General features: G+C 46.0%; 1 protein-coding gene across 5 annotated transcripts in view; it reads left to right on the top strand.

The window, feature by feature from the left end:
• The window catches only part of AGPAT4 (1-acylglycerol-3-phosphate O-acyltransferase 4), a 126,536-nt gene that overhangs the window by 14,855 nt on the left and 93,294 nt on the right, over positions 1 to 18,387 (top strand). The gene's annotated exons all lie outside the window — the stretch shown is intronic.

Here is an 18,387-nt window from a genome sequence, read left to right as displayed (position 1 = left end):
TGAGGTGGGGTCGCCACGTTCTTCGGACCCCTGTGAACTGATCTGGGCAGGAGGAGGCAGGGAGGGCCTGCTCAGGCCCGAGGTGGAGGCCAGGCCTGGGCGGAGGATACAGAAGGAGCTGGGCTCTGACTGGTGGGACACGGAGCCCCAGGATTTTGCAAAGGGTTGTGCAGAGAGCTGTTGCTGTGGGGCTTGGTCAATTCCAGAGAGTTTTATCCTCTGATCTTGATATAGGGCTCCACCCCTGTGACCTGGGTATAGGGCTCCACGAGGGCCTCTTTGATGCTAGTAAACGCAGTAGGAAACCTTTCCTGTAATGCTCTTCTCAAAGGCCTTTTCTATTATGTCTTGTAATGTAGTCATTTATGCACCTTAATAATACCGAGGTCCTTGGCTGAGTGCTGTGTGCTCCGCCCGCCTGAACCCATTTCATCCTCATCCGGTCTCATGGTTCTCTGGTCCAACTTGAAACAGAGGCACAGATTGGTTAACTCGCTTCCTTGAGTCACAGAACCAGGAATCCCTGTTGGTAGAGCAAACACTGTGACTTTTGATCTACAAATAATTATAAAAGCATCGCGTTTACCTGGGTAATGGATGCTTTCCCCCCAACTTTCCTGGATCTTCTTTTGTGGGGAAAGGGTTTTCATAGCTTCACGATGTGCAGAGATTCCTCTTCACCTCCCAAATCATGAGGAAATTTAAGAAGTTACTGAAGATCAGACAATATGATGAAGACAGTATAATTTCAGGTCACTGAGATCCTCATCTGACCTCCATTTCTAGAGGAATAAGAGGGTTAACGTTTAAGGGAAACATTTCTAGAGGCATAAGAGGGCTAATCTTTAGGGGAAGCAGAGCCGGGAGCACAGAGATATTTCAGATGTGCCTGATTATTTTAATTATTTATATTGGTTCCAATTTTAACCAGGTTGGCACTTCCTTCCCCCTTTCTCCCACTCCTTCTGTCTTCTGAAAAGGCTGAACTGTGATTTGTCTTTTAGGACAGTCTAGTTTCAAAAGTTTCCCTCTGGCTGACTCCCCAAAGGAGATGGACCTTCTCGAACGTGTGCTTTGCAAGGCGAGGAGTTCGCTGTGTCCTGTGGGTGCTGGACAGACCTTGAGCCTGTCCTAATTTTTCCTAATAGCCTAATTTTTTCCCTAATAACCACGTGACCTAACCCTGCCTGCCTCTGGGCAGGGACAGGATTATCCTGGCAGTCAAGGTGTCCTGCCCTTGTCAAAGACTCCAGGAACGTTTCATTAGTGAGAGTCAGGAAACCGTCTGCCCCCTTCTCTAGGTGCTCTCTGCTGGGTCCTGGGGGCTCTTTAGCATCATGGGGGGTGGCATGGCATAAGTGGGGGGCAGGGCTGGGTCACGGAGCCCAGGCCTGGCCCCAGCCGCAGCCACCTGCTTACTCTCTGTGGGACCCTGGGCTCCTTGAAACCAAGGGGCTGCCTGGGTCTGTGCTCTGCCCTGGCACTGGAAAGTGGGCTGGCACACCCCGGGCTCCCATTTCCTGGTCTCGTCCTGGAGGCATCCAGGGTAGATGCGGATCCTTCAGCCGCCACATCCTGCCCATCTGCGTCCTGTGCCAGCTGCCGGGCAAACTCAGCTCAACTCACTCAAGCATCCGCCTTCCCAGAAGGTCCCAGGGAACGGAACTTTAAGAAAGGAAACAAACATGGATGTGCCATGATCCAACACAAAATTTACATGAACTTAAAGACAAAACGAAGACTTTTCAGGTCAGGTTGTTTGGATGGCGTTAGGCCATCGCTGCAGACCCTTCAGAGTTAGTTTCCTCTGCTGAAGGGAGTATTTCTGTGGACATATTTTTGTTTTTTGTAAAGAAGATAGAGGTGGGGTGTTTTTTTTGGTTGTTATTTTTGTGTTTCCAACCAGTCCACCCTAAAGGAAATCAGTCCTGAATATTCATTGGGAGGACTGATGCTGAAGCTGAAACTCCAATCCTTTGGCCACCTGATGTGAAGAACTGACTTATTTGCAAAGACCCTGATGCTGGAAGGATTGAAGGCAGGAGGAGAAGGGGACGACAGAGGATGAGATGGTTGGATGGCATCACCGACTCGATGGATATGAGTTTGAGTAGGCTCCGGGAGTTGGTGATGGACAGGGAGGCCTGGCGTGCTGCCGTCCATGGGGTCGCAAAGAGTCGGGCACGACTGAGCGACTGAACTGAGTGCTGATGGCTGCTCTGGGTCTTCTAGCTTCTCTAGATGAGGTGATCGGGGGTTTCTCTTCATTGCGGTGCTTGGGCTTCTCCCTGCGCTGGCTTCTGTTGTTGAGAGCATAGGCTCTAGGCGCACGGGCATCAGTAGTCATGGAGCACAGGCTTAGTTGCCCCGTGGCATGTGGGATCTTCCCGGACTAGGGATTGAACTTGTGTCCCCTGCATTGGCAGGCGGACTCTTATCCACTGCACCACCAGGGAAGCCTTGTAGACATTTTTGAGAAGCAAGCTGAGCTGGATCAGGTGGCAGTAGGAAGGCACAGGCTTTTGCCCACCCCACCTCCCACCCCCAGTGCTGAGTCTTGGGGACGGGGTGGGATGTGGCCGGCCTGAGTCATGCCCGAGAACTTCCCCTCCTGACTGTTTCTCCTCTGCGTCTGTCTGCTGCAGACAGGCGGACTGACGGAAGGGTGCTTTGGTCTTTGCCTTTGTCTCTGATCACCCTGTGGCTCCTCCCTCCCTTGTTACTGGAGTAATCTCTTCTCTGGAGGAGCCCGGCCCTACTTTTTTCTTTCTGATCTCTCTTCTTCTCCCAATACCTCGACTATCTCTTGAATAAAGAATCAACTCTTACTGCTGGCTGCTATCTGTTACCTTACCACCATTTTGCGGTATTATAGTAAGTTATGGGTCTTCCCAGGTGACGCAGTGGTAAAGAATCTGCCAGCCATCGTGGGAGATGCAGGAGACATGGGTTCAATCCTGGATCGGGAAGATCTCCTGGAGAAGGAAGTGGCAACCTGCTCTAGTATTCTTGTCTGGGAAATGCCATGGGCGGAGGAACCTGGAGGGCGGCTGTTCATAGCGCCACCAAGAGTCAGACACGACGGAACACACACACACACATAACAAGCTATCCTCCTGTTCTCATCAAGCCTTTTTTCACAGGATTATCTTTTAAAATCTGAACAGAGCAGTTGGGCAGGTGAAATTTGCCATTTCAGATACTAGCAGTTCAGTTCAGTCGCTCAGTCGTGTCCGACTCTTTAGCTGTCATAAAGGTACCTGCCACTCAAATGGTCTCATAGTCTCCAGGGAGATTGGAGAATAACCTCACCCAAACCTGCTGTGTGAAATGAGAACCCTGGGTAGAGCTCATTGTAAGACATGGAAAGAACCCAGTACCTTACCACCCCCAGTAGAGAACTCTTTTTTCCCCTTTACAGGAAGACATTGGAGGAGAAAAATCTAAGCAGCTATGAATGGACTTTTTGCCTAGGCTTAAAGTGTTTTTAAAAATATATTAGAGAATAATAAGGAAGAAGGGTGGACTTCTTTTATATGTGTGTGTGTGTGTACCCTTTTTACTTTTTCATTTTTTAAAATATTTATTTGGCTGTGCCAAAGAGTTGAGGCATGTGCACTGTTAGTTGTGGCCTTCGGAATCTAGTTCCCTGACCAGGGTTGGAACCTGGGCCCCCTGCACTGAGAGTGTGGGAGTCTTAGCTACTGGACCGCCAGGGAAGTCCCACCATGCCCTCTTTAAAACCAGGTTATTAAGCACAGATATGAAGTGTCACTTCACCCAACATTTCATAGTAATCATTTGGAAATAGAAATGATGCTGTCAATTTATCAAGGTGCTTTGGGCTTCCCGAGTGGCTTAGACAGTAAAAATCTGCCTGCAATGCGGGAGACCTGGGTTCAATCCCTGGGTCAGGAAGATCCCCTGGAGAAGAGAATGGCAACTGACTGCAGTATTCTAGCCTGGAGAATTCCCTGGACAGAGGAGCCTGGTAGGCTACAGTTCATGGGGTTGCAAAGAGTCAGACACGACTGATTGACTCACACACACACACACACACACACACACACACACACACACACATACACACACACACAGGGTCTTTGACTTAGAAGTACTATCATCTACTGGAGTGTTCGTGTGACACAGATGATGGGATTGGCATTCTGGGGGCAATGTGGAGAAAAGCAACTTTCTGAGCACAGGGAGTTTATCTAATTCAAATTAAACCGACAGGTCTGCTGAATTACATTCCATTTAAGAGAGGAGCACATATCCAGTTGGGGACAGACTCAACCACGAGGAAAGCAGCTCTAGATTTAAAGTACAGAGTGAGAAACGTTGTTGTCAAAAGCCTGTGCACTTCATTAGGCTTAATCTGATTTTACTCGGAATCTACTTAACACGAAAATGCTGAAATGACTGGCTTAACAAGCTTAGTTATCTGTTTTCCTGGGTAAATGATGGAAAACCAACTATCGGTAGCAAGGTAGAGAAAGAAAAGAATGAACTAAAAAGATGATTACTGGTTGAGACTCACTGATGAACAGCATACGTGGTCTGTGCTGTCCCCCATGTATTTCATTTATGAAGGCTGGAGGGTCCTGGTGACCCTGAAAGACTGTCACCAAAACAAAAGCCCTGTCACGCGTGCACGCTAAGTTGCTTCAGTTGTGTCTGACTCTTTGTGACCCCGTGGACCATAGCCCGCCAGGCTCCTCTGTCCATTGGATTCTCCGGACAAGAATACTGGAGTGGGTGGCTGTGCCCTCCTCCAAGGGATCTTCCTGACGTAGGGATCAAACTCTGTCAGTTCTATCTTTTGGCAATTTTGGTTATACATCTTAGCTTTCCAGAAAGTTCTTTCATTGAGAACAGGTCTCTGGCTGACCCAGGTAAGGGAGGGGATTGTTGTGTGGGGTGGGAGTGGGGGGGGGGGTCACAGTGGCCTGCTCCTGGCCTGGGCCTCCTTCCTGAAGTGGCCCTCTGAGCAGGTCTTCCAAGCATGAAGTGGAGATTTTGACATTAAGACAGGAGGAGGAGGGGGTTTAATCAAAGGCAGGAGGAGTGAGCTGAAGTGGAGCTGCTGGCAGAGGCCTTGGTGACCTGCACAGACACTGGGGCTTCGATGCAGAGTCAGGGGACCAGCTATGGATGGGGAAAGGGCTGCAAATTCAGATCTTAGCGGCAGAGTCTCCGCTGTGGGCTCAACCTCGCCTGTCTGTTAGAATCAGCCCACGTGGATCAGATGATCAACCTTCTGGTTCCTCGCTTTTGTTTTTAAGTTTTCTAGATGTTTCTAGAAATACCTGGGGAGAACTGGGCCACTGATGAGAGAAGGGTGACTAGCAGGAAAGTGATGGGGCAGAAAGGAAGCCAGAGCCTGGGCACAGGCCATGGTTACAATGACGATGACAGTAATAGTGATGATGGCAGTGACGGTGGTGATGGTGACGTTGACGGTGATGATGATAGTGATGCCGACGATGATGGTGATGATGCCGGGGATGGTGATGGTGATGGTGATGATAGCAGTGCTGATGATGCTGATGATGGTGATGACAATGGTGGTGATACTGATGGTGCCAGTGATGGTGATGACGGTGACAGTGGTGATGACGGTGGTGATGGTGACGTTGATGGTGATGATGATAATGATGCCGACGATGATGGTGATGATGCCAGTGATGGTGATGGTGATGATGGTGATTGTGATGGTGATAATGGTGACGATGATGCTGATGATGGTGATGGTGGTGATGAAGATGGTGATGTTGACAATGATGGTGATGATGCCAGTGATGGTGATGATGGTGATGATGCTGATGATGGTGATGACAATGGTGATGACACTGATGGTCCCAGTGATGGTGATGGTGATGACGGTGACAGTGGTGATGATGGTGATGATGGTGGTGATGACAATGGTGATGATACTGATGGTCCCAATGATGGTGATGAGGTGACAGTGGTGATGATGGTGATGATGATATGGTGATGTTGACAATGATGGTGATGATGCCAGTGATGGTGATCGTGATGATGACAGTGATGCTGATGGTGATGATGATAGCAATGATGATGATGGTGATGATGCTGATGATGGTGATGGTGGTGATGGCGGTGATGATGATGGTGATGTTGACAATGATGGTGATGATGACAGTGACGGTGCTGGTGATGATGACAGTGATGGTGATGATGATAGCAATGATGATGATGGTGATGGTGATGATGATGGTGATGATGCTGATGATGGTGGTGGTGGTGATGGTGATGGTGGTGATGAGGATGGTGATGTTGACAATGATAGTGATGATGCTGGTGATGGTGATGATGATAGCAATGAAGATGATGGTGATGATGCTGGTGATGGTGATGGCAATGGTGGTGATACTGATGGTGCCAGTGATGGTGATGACGGTGATGGGGATGATGATGGTGGCGATGATGATATTATTGTTGATGATGATGGTGATGTTGATGATGGTGATGATGATATGGTGATGGTGGTGATGATGATAGTGGTGATGACAATAGTAGCTATCTTTAAGATTACCATATACCAGTCAGGGTTCTAGAAACAGCTAATTTTCCTACCATGAGGTAGGAAATATTACTTGTCTCCACTTTACAAGTGAAGACACTGGGGCTAAGTAATTTGCCCAGGATTGAATAGCCTGTGGAGGCACACCAGTTCTTGACTCGTGAACCCCTGCTCAGGTGTGAAGATTGCTACCTTTATACTATGGAGCCCCTCGGATAGTCAGTATGTTCAGGGTCACCTGTTATCAAAGGGCAATATGAAGCTACCAGCCTCCTTCACAATTATAGACAAAGGATGTAAAGAAGATAGAACCAATGACAGAGAACCTCCTTATCTCTGATTTTGTTTTGTTTTTTTCTGACATTCTTGGATTTTACTTTAATGGTTTGGTGGAAAGTTATGGTAGAAAGAGTCTAGAAGTTTCTGTTATCTCTGACCAACATATATTTCTAGAAGAGGTGGAGTTAAATTACTGAGTTTTCCCACATCAAATATAGCTTGGTCCTGTTACATTATTAGCTGGATTTAGGGAAAGTAAACTATTCCACCTGTCTGCTTGCTTTGCTGATGATGATCTGGGTGCAGGACAGCAGCTGTAGTCCCCTGACCGCTGTAGTCAGGTCACGAATACGCCCTGAGCCAGGCATTTTTATTCAGCAGTGTGCTGGGTGTGACTGACCATGCAAGTTGTTCATGTTAGGAATATTTATTAAGCCCCTGTCATGGCCGGGTCTCTGCCAGACTCTGTGGGTACCAAATGAGAGTTGCTTTAGTGCCTAAGGAATTCAGGCTTGTGGGGAGGCAGACACACCAGGAGGGAAGCGTCGTTTACTGATGTTACATAGTGGCCTTGGTACTGTGCTGAGTCTTTCACTTTGTTAAGCCAGGCCATTAAGTACTCACTAGCGCACCATGGTTTTAAGTTCTCTACTGGTGAACCTAGCAGTGAGTGTAGAAGGGACGGTTGGATGCATCTAACCACTTGTGTGAGAGAAGCAAGATGGTACGGGCTAGGGCAGATTTTGAAGGATGCACACACACTTGTCCAGTCAGCCATGGGAGGGGACGGGAGGGGAGGGCATCAAGCAGATGGGATGGAAGGTGCAGGGACTCCGAAGCATGAATGGGAACTCGGTCCAGAAAGTTCCAGGAGCTGGGTATGGCAGACCCTCACTGAAGTGTGCCCTTCTGTGCAAAGGCTGTCCTGCCCCAGCCTCCCCACCCCGCCCCTGCCCCAGGCACCGGGTACCCTCATCTGGCTTTTTATCCTGAAGACACACTTTGCTTTCCAGGAGAGTAGCTGCTGCCCTTCCACCTTACAATTTAAATTTTCCTGTTGCTTTTTTCCCCACAGCCTAGAAAGTTCCTATTTCGTGTCTCCACTTTACAAGTGGATCATCATGATGATGGTGATGATGACGATGATGTTGGCAATGATGTTGGCAATGAAAGGCTATTTCGTATCTCCACTCCCGGAGGATGGTACCTCAGTAAATATTTGTTCTTGGAGTGAGAGGCACCCTCTGAGAAAGGGGCTAAGAGATGGGGACACTTCGTGGGGAGTGGCTGCCATCCCCAAGGCTTAGTGCTTTGAGGTCTGTCCCCACGTGTCACTGGTCTGGGGCAGACTCTTCTGTTTCGCTGATCTGTGTTCTGTTGTACGGATAAACCGTGTCTTGTTCATTCACTCACCTGGAATTGTTCACTTGTCCACCTGGTAATGGACATTTGGATGGTTTTCAGCTTTCATCTAAATTTAAGTTTGCTATTTTTATTCCTGATCCAAAGCAGGAGTTAGAAATAAGTTCCATTTTCCATTGGGTGACAGGGCAGGGGGTGGTGGGATATACAAATTCCCTTAGCAAGGGCTTAGAAGTGTTGACTTAAAAAACAATCACAACCTAAAAGTTGAGAAAGTGTAGAAAGTGTTAGTTGCTCTGTCTTGTCTGACTCTTTGCGACCCCATGGACTGTAGCCCTCGAGGCTCCTCTGTCTGTGGAATTCTCCAGGAAAGAATACTGGAGTGGGTTGCCATTCTCTTCTCCAGGGGATCTTCCTGACCCAGGGATCAAACCGGATCTGCCACATTGCGGGCAGATTCTTCACCATCTGAGCCAGCAGGGAAGCCTCTGGTTGGCATTGCAGGGCAGATGATTTATGGCTCTGGTGGCATTTCTTCTGCATATCGGAACCCTGAAATTTCATCTGAATTTCATCGCAATGAGTCTGCTAGAGCATGTATCGTCTACTCCCGACTTGAGTGTAGGCTTCCCTGGTGGGCTCCATGGTAAAGAATCTGCCTGCCAATGCAGGAGACAACTGATTGGATCCCTGGGTCGGGACGATCTCCTGGAGAAGGAAATGGCAACCCCCTCCAGTATTCTTGCCTGGAGAATTCCATGGGCAGAGGAGCCTGGGGGGCTACAGTCCATGGGGTTGTAGAGAGTCGGACACAGCTGAGCCCTAGCAGGACTCTCAGTTGAGCCCACCTTGAGTGGGCAGCGTTGGTAGTAATGCGTAGAGGCAGAACCTTCAGCCTCAGGTATTCAGAGCAGCCCTGCCTGAAGGGGGAAACACCTTTGTTCTACTTCAGATTTCCTCTGGCTCTGAAGCCAAAGCCTCGATTGCGGCGATCGTTGACTGTGTGTGTCTGGGAGTGCATTCCTTCTGCTCTTTGAGGTTCCTGGACCATGCTGGGGTGATAAACAGCTTCCAGTATTTCCCACAGACTGCACTCGGGATCCGAGGTGAGGTCCCACCTCCCTCACTTGTGGCCCAGGCTCACAGAGATCACGCCAGTGTAGGACCCCCTTTACACCCCAACAGTGCTCAGACTGGCGCCAACGTCACATCAGCCGACCTGGGCCCCGACGTCTGGCCATCTATCCCGGCTGAGGGGAGAGTGCCTTTTTCCTGAAGACTAGACCTTCCCCCGGCCCCATTTGGTCCTTCGTTCAAACAGTGCCGCGACTTGCGTGGGTACATCGCACGGGGACTGAAAGCTGACTGCGCTTAGGTGTTGTCTTCTGTAGGGCCAGGAGTTTGTCTTGTGTTTTTAAACAACGCTAAGGTATCATTCACATGCCATAAAAGTTATCCATTTTAAGTGTATGATTCAGTGGCTTGTAATATATTGTAAGATGCTCAGAGTTGTGAAGCCCCCACCACTATTTACTTTTAGAACATTTTCATCATCTCAAAAAGAAACCCTTTGTCATGGGCGTTCCCTATGCCCCCTCTGCCCTCCAGCCCTGGACAATCATTTTTTTGTCTCTATAAATTTGCCTTTTCTGGACATTTCATATAAACAAAATCATACAATGTGTAAGGCCTTCTCTTTCATTTAGTATAATGGTTTTGAAGTTCATCCGTGTTGTAGCCTGTATCAATAGTTACTCTTTTTTCTGGAGCTGAATAATACTGTGGACTTCCCAGGTGGCTCAGTGGTAAAGAGTCCAGATACCAATGCAGGAGACACAGGTTCGATCCCTGGGTTGAGAAGATCCCCTGGAGGAGGAAATGGCAAGCCACTCTAGCATTCTTGCCTGGAGAATCCCACGGATAGAGGAGCCTGGCGGGCTACAGTCTGTGGGGTCGCAGAAGAGTGGACTCGGCTTAGTGACTCAACAACAACAGTATTCCATTGTGGAGATAGCCAGGGGTCTATCTCTTGTTTATCTGTGTGTCAGTTGATGGTCACTGCAGGTTTTTTCCATCTTTTAACTATTATAAGTAATGTTGCTATGACCATTTGTGTGCAGGGTTTTGTGGGGACTTAACATTTTCATTGGCCTTTCCTGGTGGCTCAGCTGGTAAGAATCTGCCTGCAATGCAGGAGACCCTGGTTTGATGGCTTGCTTTTACCTACGAGTGGAATTTCTGGGTCATATGGCAGATCTGTTTAACAACTGAGGAAGTAGAGCTGGGTGATTTTCCTTCACTTCAAGTTTTCTCTGAAGCTATGGAAGCATACTACTTTGCATAGATGTCTCAGATTTTCGAATCCCAGTCCCTTTGGTATTCAGATCCACATCAAATTGTTACCGTGGAATTACTACAGGAAAACTTGATCTGTGAGATGCCACAGGAAAGGAATGAAGAAGTGACTGTGCGAAGGGCTCCGCTCACGTCCTGGCGATTGCGTGGGGTATTTTGGGAGATGGAATTGCTGCGCCGGACAGCTGGCTCTGTGCTGCCCTGACGGTGCAAATGGTTCGCTGTGTGTGTACGGCGGTTTCTGCCTTTTCCTTACAGGTCTCGGGCACTAGCTCTCTGAGTCCCGGTGTAGAGCACTAGTTCTCTGCTCTGCCAGGGTTTGCTTTCTTAGAAACTAGGAAGCTGTCTGCAGAGTGTTGTCTGAGACCAGAAAGCACTTGCCTTTAGTTCTGAATCCATTTTCTGTTCTGTCATTTGAGCCAGTACTCACTCATCTTTCAGAATTAAGTTCCTGTTATAATAAAGCTTAGACCGAGGATGAGGGAGTTTGTCTCCAAGCAGTAAACCACTGGCTATTGCATACTTCTTTCCTTGGGAAGGGCCAGTTAAAATGGTACCCGAGGTTTTGTAAGAAGGCACTTTCCCCATGTTCCGCGATACTTAGTTATTTCTTACTACATACAGAAGAGGGACAGAGATGTAAAAAACATAAATGTGAAAAAATAACCTGTGGATTATATATATTTATAAATCACTTTAAAATTTTTTGGTATTTTAAGTCAGCAGTCTTATTTTCCACTCTCAGTAGGTTTGTGGGGTAAGCTGGTGGAAAAGATAAAGAGGAAATTGAGGCTCAGAGAAGGTATGGGGCTGTTTAGTGATCAAACAAAACAAATCAAACAACTCCCCTGAGCCTCCATTTCCTTATGTGTAAAATGGGTACACTAATAAATCAGATAGCAATATCAGAGGGCCGTATCAAGCAGTTTTTGCTAACATGCATAAGTAATCTGAAAATGGAGTGTAAAAATTTGAGCTTTTTTTTTTAAACTTGAATATATTACCCAAGTGGTTAATCCTGTTGGTTGAATAGTTGGAATATACAGGAAGGCATAAAGCAGAAGTCTTATTTCCCATTCTCTCTAACCTCAAACATCTTCCCAGAATGTTATTTGTCCAACCGTTTTGAAAAGAAATTTGTTAATATTTGTTAATACCTAGTGAAGCTGAGGGGCTTCCCTATGGCTCAGATGGTAAAGAATCTGCCTGCAATGCAGGAAACCTGGGTTCAATCCCTGGGTGGGGAAGATCCCCTGGAGAAGAGAACGGCAACCCAATCCAGTATTCTTGCCTGGAGAATCCCATGTACAGAGGAGCCTGGCGGGCTACAGTCCATGGGGTCGCAAAGAATACACACGACTGAATGACTAACACACACATACAGTGAAGCTGAAGGACGTCAGTCACATCTGAATGACGCAGCAGTTCCAATTCCAGTGCTCATTCACGTGCTATCTATATTAGCGAGAAAAACTGGAAAGAGCCTCAGTGTCCATCTGTATGGTAGAAGATTAATTTTCCATGTAGCTGTACAAAAGAATGCTCTTGCACAATTAAAATGACTAAACTGGATGCATAAAATTTCAAAAACTTAAGTGTTGAGTATAGAAAGGGAATCCCATACATCTTTACAACACAAAATTTATATGCTGTAATTCATATACAGTAAAAGAATAAGGACATTGACTGAAACACCCATTTCAAGCTCAAATGGCAGAGGTGGCTTCAATATCTATGTCTTTTATTTCCTAAAAAAGTGAAGGAAAAGTGGCTAAATATCAGTTTGGTAAAATGTCTTGTATATTTGAAATATTTCTGATAGTAAAGAAATGTTCGACTTATCAACCAACTATTATACTTCTGAAGCACAGAGATGCACTGGGGGGTTTGGCTTTACAATTTATGGCACAGAGTGCATGTTTTAACTGACCTTGTATATTGTAAAAACCTTTTTGTCATTAAATATACTTCCCTCATTGTTTGTCCTGACCCTCCCAAGACTTTCTGTTCCAATTTATTTTTTCAGAAATAATTTTTACAAGTAGTAACTGCTGGGGCTTCCTGTTAATATCTTATAATTATCTTCTGTTATTCATTTGTAATTGTTCATAATTATTTCTGGGCTTCCCTTGTGGCTCAGCTTGTGAAGAATCCGCCTGCAGTGTGGGAGACCCGGGTTCAATCCCTGGGTTGGGAAGATCCCCTGGAGAAGGGAAAGGCTACCCACTCCAGTATTCTGGCCTGGAGAATTCCATGGAGTGTATAGTCCATGGGGTCGCAATTATTTCTAGTTCACTTATGATATATTTGGTCTGTGATACTGGAGGAGCTCAGAGCCTAAAAGCAGAGGCGAAGTTCAAGTCTGGTTTTAGCTAACACACAAACAGTCCTTTGAGGAGTTAGGGAATTTGCAACTGGAGCTTTTATATACGATTGCCAAAAATACCGAACATACCTCTGGGTTGGAAAGGATTCTCTCGTCCCTGTTTCCAGACCTCAGTCCCCGCTGTGTCCTGGGCCTCCTGCAGCGTCCCTGTGTTCCGGGCGGTCGCTCCCTTAGCAGAAAGTGGTTCAGGGGCCTCGTGAGGCTTTGCCGTCCTCTCTATTCCTGTGGAATTCTCTTTATTTTTTTATGCTTTTTATTTTGTATTGGGGTACAGCCGGTTAGCCAACAGTGTTGTGACAGTTTCAGGTGAAGAGCGAAGGGACTCAGCCATGCATGTACATGCATCCGTTCTCCCCCAGACTCGCCTCCCCACCACTTAGCACTGACCAGAGTTTTCTCTGCCACACAGTAGGTCCTTGTTGTTGATCCATTTTAAATATAGCCGTGTGTACACGTCCACCCCAAACTCCCTAACTATCCCTTTGTCCATCCTGCCCTTGGGCAACCATAAGGTCCTTCTCTGTGTGTGAATCTGTTTCTGTTTTCTTATGGAATTCTTGCTCTGGGTTCCTAAGATGCACCATGAAAGTGAAGTGTTAAGTCACTCGTCGTGTCTGACTCTTTGTGACCCCATGGACTGTACCCGCCAGGCTCTTTTGTCCATGGGATTCTCCAGGTAAGGATACTGGAGTGAGTTGCCACTTCCTCCTCCAGGGGAGGATCGAACCTGGGTCTCCTGCTTTGCAGACAGATTCTTTACCATCTGAGCCACCAGGGAAGCCCCAAGATGCACAGTGAAGACAGCCTAAGCTCGCTGCCCGGCTCTGACTTCCATCCCCTAATCACCTGTTGGTAAGGAACCCCTTCTAAAACTCCGAAGAACTTTTCCTGTCTGCTTCTCTTTTTTCTCCTGCAGAAACCCTCGCCCGGGTAGACTGGTACAGCCTCAGAGCTAGTCGTCCCCTTAGAAGTATCGAGAACCATTCTGGTCTTTGAATGGGAAGAGTATAGCCCAGGAAGTGGCTTCCACATCCACCTTGGTTTTTCTCATTCCCATCTGAGATTACGTTGGCGTCAATGGAGTTCTAAGGTCCGGCTTCCTGATTTCCTACAGATATTTAACCAGTGCTCGGGGAAGTCTGATCTGTCGTGCAACGTAATATTTTACTGTCTCTAAGAGATGAAGTGATGGAAATGGCAACCCACTTCAGTAATCTTACCTGGGAAATTCCTTGGACAGAGGAGCCTGGCGGGCTACAGTTCATGTACCCACAAAGAGTTGGACATGACTGAGCGACTAAGCGATAAGGACAATGAAGGGAGGAAAAGTTAGGTGGGCAGAACGCAAGCCACAAGGGGAGGAAGGACGCTCAGAGCTTTGTCCCTCCTGCCCGAGGGGCGGGGCTGGTCACTGCCAGTGTCTGATCTGTTAAATGAGCGGTTAGTGTATTGATCCCTATGGTTCGTTTCTCCTGTTTATTGGTATTTAATGTGTGAAATTGCAGTATGAATTAATGAAGGAGGGAAGGATCTTTCAGTAAATGCCTTGGATACAGCTCACTAAATATTTGAAAATAAGCCCATTTAGATTCTCATGGAGCATCATAGCCGAAAATAAATGTCAGATCTAAGAGTTAAAAATGTATAAAATTAGGGGTGAACCAAGCAAATGTGTATCAGTTTTCTGCAGGACAGGAATTAAGGGTGAAAGGAAAGCCTTTCTAAGCTTAAACTTTCTGAAAGAAATCACATAATAATCCATAATAATTTAAGGCTCTAATAAGCCAAAAATACAGGGCTTCCCTGGTGGCGCAGATGGTAAAGGATCTGTCTGCAGTTCAGGAGACTCGGGTTCAATCCCTGGGTTGAGAAGATCCCCTGGAGAAGGGAATGGCAACCGTTCCAGTGTTCTTGCCTGGAGAACTCCATGGACAGAGGAGCCTGGTGGGCTACAGCCCATGGGGTCTCAAAGAGTCAGATGAGACTGAGCGAAATGCTTTGACCTTTGACCTTTTGGACTGTAAAATTGGTCACTAAATGAAAGGGGTAAGATGTGTGTTCTGTTTAATATTTGACGAGCTCGTGCAAGTCAACGTGCAAGAGATAAATGAACAAAAAATCCACTTCACTTGCGGCTCCCAAAATACATATTAAAACAGTGAGACACAACTTTTAAAGTACAAAATGTTAATCTGGTTTTTGTTGCTTTTAAATGAAAATTCTTATTGTTGACAAACATGGTTGAATGGGTACTTTTGTAAATTGTTGGTAAGAACATAAATAGCTATAAACTTTTTGGAAATCAATTTGGCAAAATTCACCAGATACCTTAAGGTGTTTGTTCCTTGAGCCCAAAAATCCTGTGTCTAGGAATTTATTCTAAAGAAATTATCCATAATTCAGGGGAAAAAAAACTTTATAACTGGACTTGCTATTAAATAATTGTTATGTTCAATTAAGTTCAGTTCTGTCACTCAGTCGTGTCTGACTCTTTGCGACCCCATGGACTGCAGCACGGCAGACTTCCAGGTCCATCACCGGCTCCCGGAGTTTACTCAAACTCAAGTCCATTGAATCCGTGATGCCATCCAACCATCTCATCCTCTGTCATCCCCTTCTTCTCCCTCCTTCAATCTTCCCCAGCATCAGGGTCTTTTCCAATGAGTCAGTTCTTTGCATCAGGTGGCCAAAGTATTGGAGCTTCAGCTTCAGCATCAGTCCTTCCAATGAATACTCAGGACTGATTTTTTTGAGGATTGACGGGTTTGATCTCCTTGCAGTCCAAGGGACTCTCAAGAGTCTTCTCCAACACCGTTCAAAAGCATCAATTCTTTGACTCTCAGCTTTCTTTGTTACTTACTAATAAAAAGACAAAAGAACAGTAAATAAAACAACGAGGTGATAAATTAGCAATTATGATATGTCCAGTGTAGCTACTAGATTATTTGTATTGTGATAAGGACATTGAAAATGATCTCATTGAAGGTTAATAAAAGGGCATATAAAATTGATTTAATGTTAAGACCTCAGCTATATTTAAAAACTAAAAGCCTCTGCAACGGTTTTATCTAGCAGAGGAAAAAAAAGCCAGTGCGTTCACCAAGGACTAGAAGAAAGCAAACCCAAAATGTCAATAGCTGTTATAGGTGGTGAAGTTTTTACGTTTTAGAACTACAGATTTTTTATAATGAATGTGAATTACTGTTATAATGGGAGAAATTGCCTTTAAAAAATTTCTTGGTTTAAGTGGCTGACTCAGTGAGAGTAATTTCCTTTACTTTTACCAGATTTTATTTTAATAGAAGATTCTTTGTTTAAAAAAAGTCAACTCTTCCTCAACCAACATCTGAACTCCCCTACTGGGGTTTAAGTAGGTAATTTGCTTTCATTTTAGTTATTTTCATGTCAATTTGGTACATTGCTTCATGCAATTTCAGTGTTTTAGAAGAAGAGGATTCTATGCTTGGTTACAGGATATAATGGTTTAGAAAGAAATTCTGTGGGTTTATCTGCATGACTTCTGTAGGGAGAATAAATTGTTGGGTCATCTGCTCTATTCTTATGGTAATGGGAAAGAAACAGGACTTTCCCAGTTCCTGCTCTCCTTTGGTACATTTTGTTTGACAATTCAGGGTAATTGATATGAAGACTGAATTATATTAGGTCGTCTAGAGATTTTGGTTGAACCAACATCTACTAAGCATCTATTTATTTTGTAAGAAGTGTAAGAGTGGGGATTCATCCCAGTTCCTGGAAATAATTACTCAGTAAGTTCTTTAGTTTATTTAACCTGATCAGTCAGTCAGTTCAGTCGCTTAGTTGTGTCCGACTCTTTGCGACCCCATGGACTGCAGCATGCCAGGCCTCCCTGTCCATCACCAACTCCCGGAGCCTACTCAAACTCATATCCATCGAGTCGGTGATGCCATCCAACCATCTCATCCTCTGTCATCCTCTTCTCCTCCTGCCTTCAGTCTTTCCCAGCATCAGGGTCATTTCCATTGAGTCAGTTCTTCACATCAGGTGGCCAAAGGACTGGAGTTTCAGCTTCAGCATCAGTCCTTCAAATGAATATTCAGGGTTGATTTCCTTTAGGATGGACTGGTTGGATCTCCTTGCTGTCCAAGGGACTCTCAAGAGTCTCCTCCAACTCCGCAGTTCAAAATCATCAATTCTTCAGTGCTCAGCTTTCTTTATAGTCCAACTCTCACATCCATACATGACTACTGGCAAAACCATAGCTTTGACTAGACAGACCTCTTTGGCAAAGTAATGTCTCTGCTGTTTAATATGCTGTCTAGGTTGGTCATAGCTTTTCTTCCAAGGAGCAAGCGTCTTTTAATTTCATGGCTGCAGTCACCATGATACTGACCCACATAAAACATGGAGCAGGGCTCTGTAAGCATACGCTGTGCTTACTTTCAGAAGTCTAATGCAGTGATGTAAACAAAGCCATAACAATAAATATGAAGCAGTGAAGTTTTGATGTATGGATGAATGGATAGCTTGGTGGACAGATGATCTCATGAATGAATTAAGCTGTTAGTGGGTGAATGAATGCTTGCCTGAATCCCAGAAAACCTGTCCAGATGCTGCTTAACAGACGTTGGGAAGAAAGTCACCGCTTTCCCCGGGCATCCTCTGCTCCTGAACCCTGTGACTCAGGAACATAGAAGAAGAGGAGGAGAGAGACAGGGCCCTCCTCTGCGTTCTATCACTGCTGTTATTAATGAAACTTTTCGAGGAATAGCCAGTCCATAATGACCCTGAAAGCATCGTTCACCACTGAGTACTTCAATGTTTTGTGGTCATATTTCAGATCTATTGAGAAACAAGGATACTGTAAGTCAACTTATTTTGGGCACTCACAGCCAGCAGTTCTGACTTCAATAAATGATTCATGTCAGGAAAGCGTCTAAGTGCCTTTGTTTTCTAGCAAGTCTCACTTCGGGTCCATTATGCATGAATCAAGTCAGAGGAATTGCCTGGGCTCATTGACATCCCTTTATGAAAATCAGAGAAATGAAAGATTTAAAATCCAGCCTTATCATCAATCACCCACTGCCCCACCCTCCTTACCAGAGCATGAGGGTGGGCAACAGCACCGTCTCCAAGCACTTGAGGGTCAACTGTGCTTAACGAGCAGTGAGGGCCATGGAGAGGGACCCGCAGAGAGAAAGAGCCCGTTTGCTAGTGTCTGTGATGCAGAAGAAAAAGAAGGCCAGGATTCCTTTCTTTTTCTTTCTTTTTGTGGTCGTCCCTCCCTCAAGTTAGCTCTTCTGAGGCCCCACCTGCAAAGAGCTCTGCTGATCACGACAGAGCCAGCAGAGTGCTTCCTCCCCACCCTACTCCCTGGTAAGGACCCATAAATGGGTAAGGACCCGTGATGCTGCTGCTGCTGCTGAGTCGCTTCAGTCGTGTCTGACTCTGTGCGACCCCATAGACAGCAGCCCACCAG

The sequence above is a fragment of the Cervus elaphus genome, chromosome 26, assembly GCF_910594005.1.
Source record: "Cervus elaphus chromosome 26, mCerEla1.1, whole genome shotgun sequence".
Classification (NCBI taxonomy): domain Eukaryota; kingdom Metazoa; phylum Chordata; class Mammalia; order Artiodactyla; family Cervidae; genus Cervus; species Cervus elaphus.
The sequence above is the reverse complement of the archived record's forward strand: the minus strand, read 5'-3'. Positions and strand labels throughout refer to the sequence as shown.